General features: G+C 43.9%; 1 protein-coding gene across 2 annotated transcripts in view; it reads right to left on the reverse strand.

The window, feature by feature from the left end:
- The window catches only part of LOC126185198 (protein FAM214A), a 240,625-nt gene that overhangs the window by 133,284 nt on the left and 89,652 nt on the right, over positions 1-17,689 (reverse strand). For both annotated transcript variants that reach the window (XM_049928074.1, XM_049928075.1), the window contains exon 2: positions 8,074-8,103. The gene's annotated coding sequence lies outside the window, so the exon portion shown is untranslated. The remainder of the gene's footprint in view (positions 1-8,073; positions 8,104-17,689) is intronic.

The following is a 17,689-nucleotide window of genomic DNA, read 5'->3' on the forward strand; positions in this document are numbered from 1 at the left end:
CCCAAAGCATACGTTTTTCAAATAAGGTGCGTTGTGCTGCCACGTACTGCCAGGTACTCCATATCAGCGACCTCAGTAGTCATTAGACATCGTGAGAGCAGAATGGGGCGCTCCGCGGAGCTAACGGACTTCAAACGTGGTCAGGTGATTGGGTGTCACTTGTGTTATACGTCCGTACGAGAGATTTACACGCTCCTAAACTTCCCTAGATCCACCGTTTCCGATGTGATAGTGAGTGGAAACGGTAAGGACACATACAGCACAAAAGCGCACAGGCCGATTTCGTCTGTTGACTGGCAGAGACTGTAGACAGTTGAAGAAGGTCGTAATGTGTAATAGGCTGACATCTATCCAGACCATCACACTGGAATTCCAAACTGCATCAGGATCCACTACAAGTACTATGACAGTTAGGCGGGAGGTTAGAAAACTTTGATTTCATGGTCGATCGGCTGCTCATAAGCCACACATCACGCCGGTAAATGTGAAACGACGCCTCGCTCGGTGTGAGGAGTGTAAACATTGGACGACTGAACAGGGGAAAAATGTTGTGTGGAGTGACGAAGCACGGTACACAATGTGGCGATCCGATGGCACGGTGTGGGTATGGCGAATGCGCGGTGGACGTCATCTGCCAGCGCGTGTAATGCCGACAGTAAAATTCGGAGGCTGTGGTGTTATGGTGTGGTCGTGTAGTCGTGTTTTTCATGGAGGGGCTTGCATCCTTTTTTGTTTTCCGTGGCACCATCTCAACACAGTCCTACATTGATGTTTTAAGCACCTTCTTGCTTCCCACTGTTGAAGAGCAATTCGGGGATGGAGACTGCACCTTTCTACACGATCGAGCACCTGTTCATAATGTACAGCCTGTGGCGGAGTGGTTACACGACGACAACATCCCATAATGGACTGCCTTGCACAGAGTCCTGACCTGAATCCTACAGAACACCTTTGGAATGTTTTGAAACGCCAGCTTCGTGCCAAGCCTCACCGACCGACATCGATATCTCTCTTCAGTGCAGCACTCCGTGTAGAATGGGCTGCCATTCCCCAAGAAAACTTCCAGCGCCTGATTGAACGTTTGCCTGCGAGAGTGGAAGCTGTCGTCAAGGCTAAGCGTGGGCCAACAGTACTGAATTCCAGCATTACCGATGGAGGGCGCCACGAATTTTTAAGTCATTTTCAGCCAGGTATCCGGATACTTTTGATCACCTATTGTATTTTGCATCTGAGCTGTGACATCCAGTCGTATATTTTTGTTTGTAGAATTCGAATCAACCTTTCAAAATGTTCTAGCACATAAGATTTGAGTTTTTAGGGTTTTTATTGTTTATTAGTTATTTCCCGTATTTCACTGTTTTCTGTCTTTTGTTTAGGCGTCCATCTTTAATTTTTTTTGCACAAGAATGCCAGGAGATCTACACGTTGTCACTATAATGCTATATGGCATGTGTGGCGAGATTATCAACTTTACTTGCCTGATGGCAAGATGGACCATAGTGCAAAAGTGATTATGATCTAGCACATGTTGAAACACGCATGGTACAGTCCTCCTCACACTTACCTCGAAACAGTAAATTACGAATTTTTATTATCTAAGTGACTGTTTCTTGTGATAGAAAGTGGAACACTGTGGCATTTAAAACTTACACTTAGTAAAAAATAGCAACTGGCAAACGGTATCATTGTCTAAACCACCCCGACAGCTATTGCTATGTGGAAATTCATCCCAAAATATCGAAGAAAACCAATCACTGATTTAGTTAATGAGGCATATAAACTGTATTTTGATAGCCCTATTGGTGATCAAGATAAAAATTTTGAGTGTCATATTGCCTGCATAACCTGTACTACCACTTAAAACGAAATGGCTGAAAGAAAAACGCCGGGCCATGCTATCCTCCCTTCCAGTGGTATGGTGTGAACCTTAATACTATTTTTCAGATTTTTACTTCTATCTCGCAAATATTGGAGGGAATTCAAGCTAAACTAGACATAAAATAAAGTATCCAAATGTATCTTCAGTGTAGATGGCTATATCCCGGGAAGGGTTGCCTCTTCCTATGTGTAACTTGCAATCCTTAAGTTTACATGATGGGTTCAAGTTTTTTTTTTTGTGCGCCAATGGGACAGCGGTGACGTCAAGAACCACAATACAGTTTCCTACGTTGAGGGAAGCAAAGCTGAAAGGTTTATTTGTTGGACCACAAATAAGAAAATTTATGCAAGATTCAACTTTTGATACCGAACTCACAAATATCGAATTATTTGCTTGTTCCTCTTTCAGACCTACTATGATGATTATGATGATGGTTGGTTTGTGGGGCGCTCAATTGCGCGGTCATCAGCGCCCGTACAAAGTCCCAATTTTTTCACAGTCCAGTTTTGTACACAATGCAATCTATTTGCTGTCACGAATGATGATGAAATGATGAGGACAACACAAACACCCAGTCCCCGGGCAGAGAAAATCCCCAATCCGGCCGGGAATCTAACCCGGGACACCATGACCCAGAGGCAGCAACGCTAGACACTAGACCACGAGCTGCGGACTCAAAACTACTGTGAAGGGCTTTTTGTACAACAGAGGAGATGATTATGTTCCCTTTGTGAATGATCTGTTAAACAGCTACCAGAACATGAGACGTAGAATATATATTAAAATTCACTTTTTACTTTTTATAAGCGAAGGGCGGCGTGAACGCTTTCACCAGCACATCCGTACGATGGAATACCGTAACCGCGATCACTGGAACCCTTCGATGATGGACGACTATTGCTGAGGTCTTGTCAGAGAGTGATGAAAGAGCATCGTTAACTTTTTTGAATACCAAATGAAATTAAAGTTGAAAATATATTGTCAATTAATTTAGGCTTTCTATTGGTGCTATGTCCGTATGTACATATTAAACACTACTGAGTTCTAAAGTTCTGAATATGTATTTCTTGTACGTTTTAATGCGGTCGATGTTCGCCAGTATTGTTTTTGGTTCTGCGGTCTTCGAAGTGTAACTTGATAGAGGAAAACTTATTGTATCAGTGAACTCAGCAACCCAAAAGGAAATAAATCCTACAAACCAAATGCAGAAACAAGTTTAAATTTGTTAACTAGTGAATTATCAGCAAATAGCCGCTGCAGACTAATAAATACGAGGCACGCGCTCTTACCGTTCTCAGCTTGGCAACTCTTACGGCTGCATAGTTTACACCAAGGACATGGCCTTCTGCGTGTATATCATACAACCTTCACCCAAACAATGCCAGTTGCATGAAATGTGGTGTCACCAGTTGTCAATGAACACGTTTGTTATGTCTTTACCATACTTTTCCTTGTTTAAGCGTTCACCCGAGATGAAAATTTCAATCCCGTGTATCGTCAGATAATTGTGAGATAGACGAATACGGGTGTGAACCTGTACGTGGACGACACAGAGTACAGTCTAAGTTTTCTCGCCTCTCAGGTATCTTGCAAGTGTTAGTGTAGGATTGGTGCTCTATAACACACACTACTGACAACAATCGAACGGTCGTTATCATTCCTTTTGTAAACTCACGCTCGACATTTGAAATTCATTACAGGTAGCTGCTAAGACAGTGTGTGGAGTGTGTTTGGAAATATGTTAACATAGCGGGAAACTCAGCTGTTTACAGATCACACGCGAGAGAGTGACGGTAAGGTGAGCCCCACCGAAACTTTAGAAACTAGTTGCCAGAACGAAGTTGTGCTCTGATCCCTGTTTACATATAGTGTACTGGTGATATATAACAGATTTCTGCCATTCCTTAGTTTTTTTAACCGCTATCGACTTTCTATTAACATTGCTCAAGCGCGCGCCGCGCCCCCCCTCACACACACACACACACACACACACACACACAGGAGAGAGAGAGAGAGAGAGAGAGAGAGAGAGAGAGAGAGAGAGAGAGAGAGTTGCCGTAACTGTAGTCCATGCCTGTCCAACAGAATAATTTTGCGGCAAAGACTTCAAAAATTACCAGCGATAACTGTAACGTAAGCACCTTGGTGCACACAAAACGTAGGATCAATGGCCGAGTTTCTGGTGAACAAGAAAAGCTGCCAGCACTACTTTCAGAGAACAGAAATACCTCGCGCTGGCCACAAGAGACCGACGAATTTCTGCTGCCAACATCGAAAATTAACTTCTTCCTACTCGTCATTGCGTTTTCCGTTTGATAGGAATGGTTATAGCAATTTTACGAGCTTCTAATATCACCATGGTAACTGTGATGAAACTGCCCTCTGTAATTTCCTTTAACCACCACCGGCACTGTACTAGCAGTTAATACGTCAGCTCCAAACTAGGTCATCTTTTATACATTCCTAAGTCACCGTTAGTTAAGTAATGTGAGTTATATAACCTATTTTTTGAAAAATTTATTCTGCACAAGCCAAAAAAGAAAATATTTCCACGTGAAGAATGAAACAAAATCTTCGCTGACCAACAAAGAAAGTTTTTTTTTTTCAAAATTTGTTTAATTTTATTTCGGCAAGACTTTTCGATAACGAGATCAGTCTTGAGGTTTTCAGTAATAGCACTATGGTAAGTTCACGGACTTCCCCGAAATCACACGAATACTCCCGATGAGCTGCTCGTACACTTTGCGGCGCAACGCTCTACCTTGCGATACTGGAGAGGATTCAATCAGGATTTGTTGTTCTACTATGCCGGCCAGCGTAACTGTTTCTAAGTGGCTATCTACACTCGTTTAGGGAAACTTTATGTTGATCCCCACTCTCCGCTTCAGAAAATGTCACTCAAATAGTTGTAATATGATAAAACGCAAAACAAAAGTTTACACGATTCACAAGCAGGTGACACACACACTAATCCTTTCCCTACTTGACTATAGAGAAACGAGGACAATCGACCACAGAGTTAAACATACAAAACAGAGTTGCCGAATCATGAAAATAGCGAACCCATACGACAGCATAAATGGTAGGAAATAGACTACCGACCCAGATGAAATACCTCAAATATTCTTTTAAGAGTACGTTTTCATATAGAGCGCTACAGGTCCAGTTCTTACCGTGATATATACCGGTCCTTTAACGCTCTAGCAACATTCCTGTACTATCTGAATCGATTAATCCTAGAATATATCCTGTCATTGCCGAGAAACAATTACGTTCAGAGACGTACTCAAGGTAGTGATCGGCAACTGAAGGTAAAACTAGGAGTACGGAAGTGTACTCAAAGTACCAGCCGGCCAATAGCCTGCAGAAATAAAAGCCTGTAGGTGGACTTTCTTCCCAAGTTATAACGCCAACCGAAGACTTTTTATACTTCTATTGACTTATTCGCTTGATGTCGTTGGTCCTTTGTTCCGCGGAGCAATATGCTGTATTCAACACTACTGGAATTAATTACGCCTGCGTCTGCCACTTCTAGCATTTAGCAGACACTAGAGAGTGTTCAGAACTTTAGACTGCCTACTAACGCTCGGTGTTAGTAACTAAACCAGATAAGATTCCTTATTTACTTCTAGTATTCTTCAGTGTGGTTCAGCCAATTCAAAAATGGTTCAAATGGCTCTGAGCACTATGGGACTTAACTTCTGAGGTCATCAGTCCCCTAGAACTTAGAACTACTTAAACCTAACTAACCTAAGGACATCACACACATCCACGATTCGAACCTGCGACCGTAGCGGAGCGCGGTTCCAGATTGTAACGCCTAGAACCGCTCGGGCACTTCGGCCGGCCTTCAGCCAATTCTGTCAAAGCAATAATGCCATTCTTTAGCTTCGAAATTTAAGAAACAAGAAATGCATATGTTCACGTGCAGGACCACCAAGAATAGCTGTAAATTTTGCTGCCACCAAAAACATGTTTCAAAATCTCCTGAAGATGCCAGAATGTTTATGATTCAAATTTTCGGCAAGTACAAGGGGAAAATGCTTTTATACAGACACGACACACGAAGTTTGTCTTTAAAAAACACATAAATCGTGAAGTTATTTTAAAGAATGTGTGCCGAGAGTTCCCCCACAACCCGCCATTCCCATAAAAAATATGATCCACAGGACCGTAAATTTTAGGCAATTTGCTTTCTGAAAGTTCACATTTATTTTTGTATTCTGTTTCATGGGAAGTCAGTTTTCATAAGCGACTGAGTTTACATGTTCGTTTGCGGCCCAAAAGCTCGATGCGTTTATTCGAAAAGTAGGCCCGAGTGAGCAACTACGTATCACAATCACTTGCTCGGCAAGTTTACAGCTTTAATACTCATAACTTAACAGACAAAGTGCTAGCTGGAAGAAAAGACAGGATATGCATCAATTTTTCGCACTCTCAGATACAGACCGGTCGTCTATAACACCGCAGGTTTAATATCCTATTTTTAGGTACCTATGTCCTTCAGGCGGTGCGACACACTAGACTGCACAGGAGGAAGCTCTCAATTTAGAAACAGATGTCGCCAGCCGTTCAACCCAAGCTCCTACGACTTTATCTTAAGACTACTAATCTCTATTACAGCTATTGCAGACAAATCAGCTTCACTCAATTTGCAATGAAGAAACGGTTAATGAATATTTTACGAGGCACACTTCTGTTGGAGACAGCACAATATTACATGCTCGGCTCTGGGAACATAAATATGAACACCTAACCAACGAAGCCAAGCTAAACGCAATAATGTAACCACTTTACTCTACAACACATACTACGTGCTTATACACAGACGCGCCGAAGAAACTGGTATAGGCATACGCATTCAAATACAGAGATACGTAAACAGGAAGAATGCGGCGCTGCGGTCGGCAACGCCTACATAAGGTAAGTGTCTAGCGCAGTTGTTAGATCTGATACTGCCACTACAATGACTGGTTATCAAGATTTTAAGTGAGTTTGAACGTGGTGTTATAGACGGCGCACGGACAATGGGACACAGCATCTCCGACGTAGCGATGATCTGGGAAATTTCCCGTACGACCATTTCACGAGTGTACCATGAATATCAGAAATCCGGTAAAACATAATTTATTACGTCGCTGCGGCCGGAAGATCCTGCAAGAACAGAACCAACGACGACTGAAGAGAATCGTTCAACGTGACAGAAGTGCAACCCTTCCGCAAATTGCTGCAGGTTTCAATGCTGGGTCATCAACAAGTGTCAGCGCGCAAACCATTCAACGAAACATCAGCGTTATGGGCTTTCGGAGCCGAAGGCCCACTCGTGCATCCTTGCTGACTGCACGTCACAAAGCTTTGCGACTCGCCTGGGCCCGTCAACTTCGACATTGGACTGTAGATAACTGCAAAACATGTTGCCTGGTCGGACGAGTTAAAGTTGTATCGAGCGGATCTACGTGTACGGATAGGGAGACAACCTCATTAATCCATGGACCCTACATGTCAGCAGGGGACTGTTCAAGCTGGTGGAGGTTCTGAAATGGTGTGGGGCGTGTGCATTTGGAGTGATATGAGACCACTGATACGTCTCCATACGACTGACGGGTGACACGTATGTAAGCACCCTGTGTGATCGCCAGCATCCATTCATGTCCATTGTGCTTTCTGACGGACTTTGGTAATTCCGGCAGTACAATTCGACACACTATGTGTCTAGAACTGCTACAAAGTGGCTTCAGGAACACTCTTCTGAGCTTGAACACTTCCGCTGGCCACCAAACACCCCAGATATGAACATTATTGAGCATATCCGGGATGCCTTGCAACGTGTTGTTCAGAAGAGGTCTCCCAGTCGTACTCTTACGGTTTTATGGACAGCCCTGAAGGATTCATGTTGTCAGTTCCCTCCAGCACTACTTCAGACATTAGTAGAGTCCATGCCACGTCGTGCTGCGGCACTTCTGCGTTTTCGCGGGGGCCCTACATGATACTTGGCACGTGTACCAGGTTCTTTGGCTCTTCAGTGTATAGACCCGAAAGGAATAAAAACATTTTGTTCCTCGCATTAAGACTACACTTTACCTTAAACGCTACGGCTTATACGGTTCGGCCACAGTGGCAGATAATGTAACACAGAATCAATTACCACCATAATACAGACGTAAAAAGTATGGCTAATATTTTTCCAAACTTACGTGACGATGCTGCACGCACTGAAGCTGCACCTGCAAAGGAAAAGAAAGATTAGTATTCGCTCTTCTCTGTAGTACTGGCTTTACTTGCATGTGTATATTAGGCTGTTTTATCTACCAACATATTCCTGTGATATATGTACAAAGTCAAGATCTCTGCATAAGTCATACACCGTCCGTCCAAGAAGTTCTAAGACTTATTTATTCCTGGCATATAAAAGGACGTCAGCGCGTTATCTACTGTGGCAGCTTGAACTAGCAACTGTAAACAACAGACGTGCATTCGACCAATTAGTTGTGGGCAGGCAGTGTTAAATAGTGGACTTGCGGCCGCGATGTGTCAACGTCATCATAAATCTCAACGAAGCAACATCTCTAAACCAAGTGTTGGAGACATCCCCCACAAAGTTTTTAAGAAGATAAAAGCGTGCGCAAAGTCTGTCCTGCACTCCTAGACTCCCGAACAACAAAAAACACCTACGCGTGGACGCCTGCTGTTACTTGATTGAAATGCAAAACGCGGACCTTTTCTGGGAAAAATAATCAGTGGAAACGAAACACTGTATAATCGATGCGAACCTCCCACAGAACGGTGAAGTGCGGAAATTCAGATGAACGGTCAACGATTTGACGACTTAGTCGATATTAAGCCACTGTGTCGCGCAAGTTTGACAACACCCCAAAGGACTTTTCTGACAGTTTCGCATGACAATATGAACGTTCCGTTTGCTGTCGCTTTAGGGCGCAAAACAGCTGAGGTAAGTAGCCGTGTCATAATTTAAAATGGTCAATTAACGAATGAATTTGAAGTCTATAATACTCAGAGCCTAATCGACTGGAGAAGAGGGATAGCTAAGGACGATTATTTCCCTTTTGGGGAGGTTGCTCAAATGGTTGAAAATAATTTCCTTCTCCAGATGACTGCGACGAATAAAAAGCAAAACGCCATCTACAGCCCTTTTGGTATCTGCTAAAGTATCTGATTATTCATATGGCAAGCTACATTAAAATGTAAACGATTATAAAATCGGCATTGGGTCAGAAAATGGTGCTCTGTCAATGGTTGGTTGCAGTAAGCACAGAATGATGCGGGATCTCCACTTCAATGACGGCGATTGAAACGGCAGTGCCCAATATGCAGCCTAGCTGAAATTATATCCTCGTGACGAGAGGGGCGAGAGGAAATCGTCCAAGCCTTTGGGAGGTGTTTAATTTCCCGGAGTTTGTTCCCATATACAGAAGACCAGTGTTAATGCCAGAGTGACACAATGTATGAACGTTCCGTGCGTTGCACTCAAGTGGGGAAGACTAAGTAAAGTACCTGAAGCACTAAAACCACCATCTAAACGTTCGTCTATGTTTCATTAATCCAGTCTCGATACTTTGTGGACTGACGGGATGTGTGTGACAACGGTGAGCTTCTAGAGCAAGGCGTAAACCGCTATTCGGAATGTTTAGAACCTCACATATCAAAAGGATATATTCATTTAAATCCTCACTCACTTCCGCTGCAGTGCTCACTAATATATCTGGCTATGGAAGGTGATAATTTATGTCCGCACTCTACGTGTCTGTCCCCACTACTCATGACGAGAAACCTCTAAACATTGCGGTGAAGTGGCCTTACTGTGTAGCTGAAATAAAATACAGATACCAACATCCGTAGCTTTGTCTGCGAACTGCTGAATGAATGAATGAATGAATGAATGAATGAATGGCAGAGGACTTAATTGTACTACGAGGCGTGTTTTTTAAGTAAGTACCGTTTTGAAATTTAAAAAAAGACGTGCTAAGATATCTCAATCATTTTATTTTTACATGAAAGCCTGTACCTTAATCTACGCACTGACGCCATTACAGTCTGATTCTTTCTTCTTTACGTTGTGTACTGAGTTTTTAAGATACCTCCGATAATCTTGAGTCCCGCCGACTGTGAAGTACGGGCTGTTATAAGATTTCTTAGTGCTAAAGGCCTAAAAGCGATCGATATTCATCGTGAGATCTGTGCAGTTTACGGAGAAAACATTATGAGTGATGGAATGGTAAGAAAGTGGGCGAGAGCATTTAAAGATGGCCGCACAAATATGCATGATGAAGAACGGAATGGGCGTCCTTCGGTCGTTAATGAAAGTTTGTTGCAGGAAGTGGACAATTAGGTGAGAGAAAACAGACACTTTACGATTTCCTCCTTCCGGGATGACTTTCCTGATGTTCGTCGTAGTGTTTTGTATGGCATTGTGACCGAGCACTTGAATTACCAGAAATTGTGTGCACGTTGGGCACCGAAAGTGGTGGCAGATGTGCACACAACCAAAAGTTTAGACAGTGCACGGACTTTCCTAAAGCGGTACCACAACGACGGTGATGACTTCTTAAACCAAATTGTTACGGGCGATGAAACATGGTTGGCCTACGCCACACCAGAATCAAAGCAACAGTCCATTGAAGTTAAGCAAGGGCATCGTTTTGCTGCAAGACAATGCCCGTCAGCATGTGGCGAATCAGACCAAAGATTTCATCACATCTTTTCGATGGGAAAGTACATCATCCTCCGTACAGCCCCGATCTTGCGCCCAGTGACTAGCATCTGTTCCTGCACTTGAAGTAACACCTGGGCGGTCAGCGTCTTCAAGACGAAGTCAAAACAGTGGTGATGCAGTGGTTAACGAGTCAGGCGGCAGACTTCTATGCGGAGGGTATTCAAAAACTGGTACAACGCTATGACAAGTGCCTCAATATTGATGGAAATTATGTAGAAAAGTACATTAAGGTACAGGCTGTCATGTAAAAATAAAATTGAGATTTCTTAGCACGTCTTTTTTTTAATTCCGAAACGGTACTTACTTAAAAAAACATGCCTAGTATAACAGCCGGCAAATGAATTAACGGTAGCACTACTGTGGACCCTGAATGGATTAATTCGCAGGGTATGAGATCACGAGCTCATCAGACCTTTTCTGGAAACTTGATGATGATGTGATGGATTACTATTGGTTTGTGGGGTGCTCAACTTCGCGGTTATCAGCGCCCGTACAAATTCCCAAACTTTGCTCAGCCCAATCTCGCCACCTTCATGAATGAGGATGAAATGATGACAAACACTGTAAGCTGGAATGGCATAAATACGGGACGTAAAACGCACTCTGTGTCAGTACATCAGAGCTAGGAGTGTGGGGCACAAAGAAGTTGCGCCGGCAATGAACTTAGCAGGAGTATCGTTGTCGGGAGTACGCTCCGAGTACTACCGTCTGAATAAAACTGCTGCCGCCAGAGTATCTTGCTGTGGTCAATAATCTGCGAATTATAATGGTCTGCATCAGTATCAATACTCTGCAGGTCACCTTACGGTGCCTGACGCTGAACACTGTGTACCACTGTCATTTCTGTATTTCCTTCTTTCCCTGTTCCAGTAGTGAGATGTAGGCAGGGAGAACGACAAGTTCTGATCTCTCTAAATTTACCTTCGTGGTCTTTTCACGAGGTGGCTCGTGGACTGCTCACGTAGATAGCAGTATGGTGGTTGCTCTTCTGGGAACGCATGATCTCTAAATTGTAACATTAAACTACAAGGCGATGCAAAACGTATCTGTGGTAACACATGCAACTACAGTTTGATGAATGTATCCGTGACGCTTTCGAGGTGTATAAATTAACCCGTAGCGTGCCGTTCTGTGTATTTTCTGTTTCCTCTATCGACGGTATCTGGTAAGGGTCCGAGACTGAGGAGTACGACTCCAGTATCAGTCTATTGATATTTCTGTATGCTACTTCGTTCGTGACATGACTACGCTCGCTGAGCAGTCTTTTAAGGAATCTTAGTTTAGAATCCATATTTCCTACAATCGTAAATTAATAGACATTTTTCTATTAATAATTATTACAAGTTTTTTAGATTGAGGGTCAGCAGCCACTTCCTACACAAAATGTCAATCCTTTGGAGATGTTCCTGCATTTCGCAACGATTTTCCGGCGTTGCGGCTTTCCTGTGCACAATAGCATTGTCAGCTAACAACCTCGCGCAGCTTCTAATGTTACCATATCCCCGCTGCCTCTGATTGTAACAAGGCGTATTGAAAGAGATACTCAAAACTCAGTGTGTTCGGGCTAGAGGTATACAAAAACGTTTGTTCATATTTCAGTGCCTGTTAAGGTTTATAACTATTTGCCCAGCGTTGTGCACAGGAGCTCAATCATTTTTATGCATGTTTGTAGCTCGACAGATATCCAAACGATACTTCGCTTCTCGCCACATGTTCATAATCATGGCAGGTGTTATGGCCTCTGCTGCGGCGTAGGTCCGTTATGTGAACACTACAAGATCTTAGATCCTAGTTCTGTTGACAATGTCCTTGATAAGCCTCCGTGCACTGAAATCCAGAGGAGTCAGATCGAGAGACGGGAGGGGCAAGCAATGGGACCCGTCCTCCCGACCCAACGCTAATTAACTTCTCACGAAATTATGTTATAACATCCCCATGATAGTGGAGAGGGGCACTATCCTGTTGGAAAGTGACGTTGGGAGGCATCTGTGGAACTAAATGTGTTGTGACTTGGCAAGACAGCCAAGCCACTATGATTTGTAGTCGAAAGGCACGCGTTAAGCTCACGCAGGCTGGCGTGAGGTCTGGAACAGTTAAAGGGATTGAGACTAGCAAATAAAGTACGTAGCTGATGGAATACTTAACTTTAATCCATAATTGGTGAACATCGGTCTGACGGTACATGCATCACAAGATAAATAGCAAATGATAATGGCGCCTTGCTAGGTCGTAGCAAATGACGTAGCTGAAGGCTATGCTAACTATCGTCTCGGCAAATGAGAGCGTAATTTGTCAGTGAACCATCTCTAGCAAAGTCGGCTGTACAACTGGGGCGAGTGCTAGGACGTCTCTCTAGACCTGCCGTGTGGCGGCGCTCGGTTTGCAATCACTGACAGTGGCGACACGCGGGTACGACGTATACTAGCGGACCGCGGCCGATTTAACTACCACCTAGCAATTGTGGTGTCTGGCAGTGACACCACAAAATGGTTCACCAACATGTCGAGATACAGGGTGACAATTATTGAACTGTATGACATAAAATCACTAACTTCTGAATGTTTTGCGTTTGGACGTTCAAACTACACGGTTGGCCGCGGGGCATGAAGGGAATTAGTACGCACATGTATGGTGTGGTTTAGTGACGAAGCCCACTTTCATTTGGATGGATTCGTCAATAAGCACAACTGGCGCAATTGGAGGACAGTGAGTCCGCATTTTACGATCGAGATGTCCCTTCTTCACCCCATAAGGGTGACTGTGTTGTGTGCAATATCCAGTCACGGAATAACCGATGCGATATTCCTTCATGGCGCGGTAACTACCGAACGGCACATGAAGGTTTTGGAAGATGATTTCATCCCCATTATCCAAGGTGACCCTGATTTTGACAAGATGTGGTTCAGGCAAGACGGATCTCTACCCCATCGAAGCAGGAGTACGTCTGATGTCCCGAAGGAGCACTTTGGGAACCACATGCTTGCTCTTGGGGTACCCAGAGGCCACTGACATGGGCCTCGACTGACCGCCATATTCTCCGGATCTGAACACATACGACTTCTTTTTGTGGGGCTATATTAAAGACAAGGTCTACAGCAACAACTCCAAAAGCATTGCTGAGCTGCAAACAGCCATTCAGGTGGTCATCGACAGCACCGATGTCCCGACACTTAAACGGGTCCTGCAGAATTTAGCTATTCGTCTGCGCCACATCATAGCCAGCAACGTCAGGCATATCGAACATGTCATAACCTGAATCCGAGTATCTGTAGTGACGTTTACATGTTGAATGAAGTGTGAGCACGTAGTTTGTAAGTAATTTACGTTTTTTTTATATAGTTCAATAATTGTTACCATGTAGGTGTGCCCTGTCACTGGCGTGCATGGGCCAAGCAATTCAGCGCTGCACATGAAATGGTGAGGATCACATCTTTGAGAGAGTGTGTATTGATTGTGTATTTACGCAACAACATAAAATGTTGAGGTCTTTCGTTATATGGATTTGTTTGTATATGTATCTCTATCAAGGACACACTATACAGGGTGTTACAAAAAGGTACGGCCAAACTTTCAGGAAACATTCCTCACACACAAAGAAAGAAAATACGTTATGTGGACTTGTGTCCGGAAACGCTTACTTTCCATGTTAGAGCTCATTTTATTACTTCTCTTCAAATCACATTAATCATGGAATGGAAACCCACAGCAACAGAACGTACCAGCGTGACTTCAAACACTTTGTTACAGGAAATGTTCAAAATGTCCTCCGTTAGCGAGGATACATGCATCCACCCTCCGTCGCATGGAATCCCTGATGTGCTGATGCAACCCTGGAGAATGGGGTATTGTATCACAGCCGTCCACAATACGAGCACGAAGAGTCTCTACATTTGGTACCGGGGTTGCGTAGACAAGAGCTTTCAAATGCCCCCATAAATGAAAGTCTAGAGGGTTGAGGTCAGGAGAGCGTGGAGGCCATGGAATTGGTCCGCCTCTACCAATCCATCGGTCACCGAATCTGTTGCTGAGAAGCGTACGAACACTGACTGAAATGTGCAGGAGCTCCATCCTGCATGAACCACATGTGTCGTACTTATAAAGGCGCATGTTCTAGCAGCACATCTTCAATTGGGCCAACTGGCGGTGAATCGAGGAAGTACAGTACATACTGACGAAACTAAAATGAGCTCTAACATGGAAATTAAGCGTTTCCGGACATGTCCACATAACATATTTTCTGTCTTTCTTTGTGTGTGTGTGTGTGTGTGTGTGTGTGTGTGTGTGTGTGTGTGGAATATTTCCTGAAAGTTTGGCCGTACCTTTTTGTAACACCCTGTATACTGTGGTGTTGAAATGCGAGTAAAACTGATAAAGAGTCCAATTCGCCGCGTTAGCTGTTTTACTATAGTCGCTCAGACACTGGTTTAACCGGTTTAGTACCGAGGAAGTACATCCTCAGGTATATTTCTGTGCAAAAAAAATTTATACGGAACTTTAAGAGAACACTACTACTAAGTTCAGAATTCTTGATACCAAAAATTAAAATCATATCGCGCGAATTACTAACAAGAGTCACGAGCTGCTATCATACAGTTACTTACACGGTATCATGTCCCATGTTATCTAAATGGCGTAATGAGTGTTCCAAGATGCAATGAGGAGCACTACTGGCGCAACAACCAAAGGAAATCAGACTTAATAAAACCAGTTGTCACTGACAATTTACGTTCGGAGAGCGCAAATCGTCCCTAAAATCAAAGTGTTATAAAAGTGATGGTGAGGATGGTCCAACAGGTACAGTAAGAACACCCAAATGAAACAATAATTAAAACAATGAAGACTGACGCGCATGTGGTAATGCGAAACCGTCGACACTGTTGAGCCTCTGAATATTGAGACTACATCTGAGACTACGCCGCCAGTGTCTACCGCTCCCGTTTTGACAACAGAGAAATGGTAGCTGTGCTGCTGAAATGAAAGTCTGTGTGAGGCGAAATTTCTCACTGTCCCAAATGATACGAAGGAAACAGGAGCCAAGGACGGCACTTACCAGAAAGTGATTCTACGCGCAATGAAGGCAGCGAGGATTAAACAAAGCATGCAAACTGCACCATCTAGAACTATTCCGTTGCAATGAGCTCATATTGAACGCTTATCTCCGTACTTATGATAAATACACGTCATTGGGCACGGATGTTACGAGGAATTCATTCACTGAATGCGAGGAACACGGGAAATTTTCCATCGGTAAATACTGGAGCACACGCTGGTAGCAGGATACTAATGGTTGGTTGGTTGGTTGGTTGATTCGGGGGGGGGGGGGGGGGGAGGAGCAAACAACGAGGTCATCCGTCCCATCGGGTTAGGTAAGGATTGAGAAGTCGGCCGTGCCCTTTCGCAGGAACCTTCCCCGCATTTGACTGAAGCGATTTAGGGAAATGACGAAAAATCTAAATCAGGATTGCCGGATGCGGATCTGAATCGTCGTCCTCCCGAACGAGTGTCCAATGTGCTAACCACTGCGTCACCTCGCTCAGTGGGTATGAATGTGTCCAAAAGCACGTGCACCGGCGAGCTCCTCTCACTAACAGACTAAGTTTGAGACTTAAGTGTGGTGGTCTCTTACGGGTAGCTTTCACGCGTTAAGAAGTGGAGGCCCCCGTTATTTCGTCATTATTTCTCACAGGCGAACGATGCAGAGAGCTACTAGCAGTCCGTACACCCAAGCCCGTTCGCCAACAGCGGCCTACTGGAACTCCAAGTATTTTCAGGGCAATGCACCTCTCAACGCTATCGGATTATGTCGATATGATCTGATGAACACACTACACACATGGAAGTATTTCTCTGTCTGGTTCCTGGTCTGAGCCTTAAACATATCTACTCCGAAAACTTTCCACGAGCTGTAGTCTCCTCACTTCAAAGTAGGTCCTATGCTTTTGTTCCCCTGTGCAGACCACGTCGCTACGAGTTGCCATCCACATCACGAGTAAAGGATATGAACATAATCCTGGCAGTATGTTCTAAGTAGCAACTGAATGTTCTGTTGTTAATATTCATTACCGGATAGAGCGTGAGAAGGTGACTGCTTAGGCACCTCCATACAAAACACGAGTTGTTTAATATTAGGTTGTAGCGTTTCCGTTTTACATGGTTTTCCGGTTGCTATTGGTTTGTTTATTGATTGTCTCTATTTGTAGTTCACTGTTGCTATTTGAGTTTACAAATCGTCATTTTGTTGTTTGGAGATAGTGAGTGGAGCTATGGACGTTAGAAAATTGTGTGTGAAATTGAGAAATCTCAATTTTTCCGACATAGTCTTCCGTTTTGAGTTCAGTAGAGCGGTGACAGCAATGGAGGCAGGTAGAAACGTTTGCGCCGCATATGGGATTAATGACACTGGACAGAGCACGTCAAGAAATGGTTTTATTGTCTTGAGGAGGATCGTTTTGACATTACTCTCAGCGTTCAGGAAGACGTTCAGGGTTTGACGAAAATCATTTAAATACATTAATCTATAATAATCCAGGTCACTATATTCGGGAGCTCGCAAATGTGATGAACTGTGATTATCGCATCACCGCGCGACATTTACATGCAGTGGGGGAAGTTCAAAATCAGGTGTATTGGTACCGCATGCCCCAAGGCAAAACTCACAAAAATCAGCGGGTGGCCATATATGCATCTCTTCGTTCTCTTTATCAACTGGCTCGTGAACACCACCGACCCTATTCTATAGCGTTACTAGTGTCTTTCTGCTAACGTAAGAAAGGCATGGTTGAGCGCAAAGCAGCAACTCGCCGTACAAAGACTTGAGCGCATCCACAAAAAATGTTATTCATCTGGCGGAACAGCGACGGTGCAGTGTACCACACGAATTGCTTCCCCGAGGTGTAACCATCACTACTGACATTTATTGCCAACAACTGAGGCGTCTTGCACACTCAATCCAAGAACGACCAGGAAGTAATGCTACTCCACGACAACGACCAACCGCTGTCTGCTACACAGACGAAAAACGTTATGCAGGAGTTGGGTTGGGAAGTAATTCCGCACCCACCTTATTCACATGATCTTAC

This window comes from Schistocerca cancellata, chromosome 4 (genome assembly GCF_023864275.1).
Source record: "Schistocerca cancellata isolate TAMUIC-IGC-003103 chromosome 4, iqSchCanc2.1, whole genome shotgun sequence".
Lineage (NCBI taxonomy): Eukaryota > Metazoa > Arthropoda > Insecta > Orthoptera > Acrididae > Schistocerca > Schistocerca cancellata.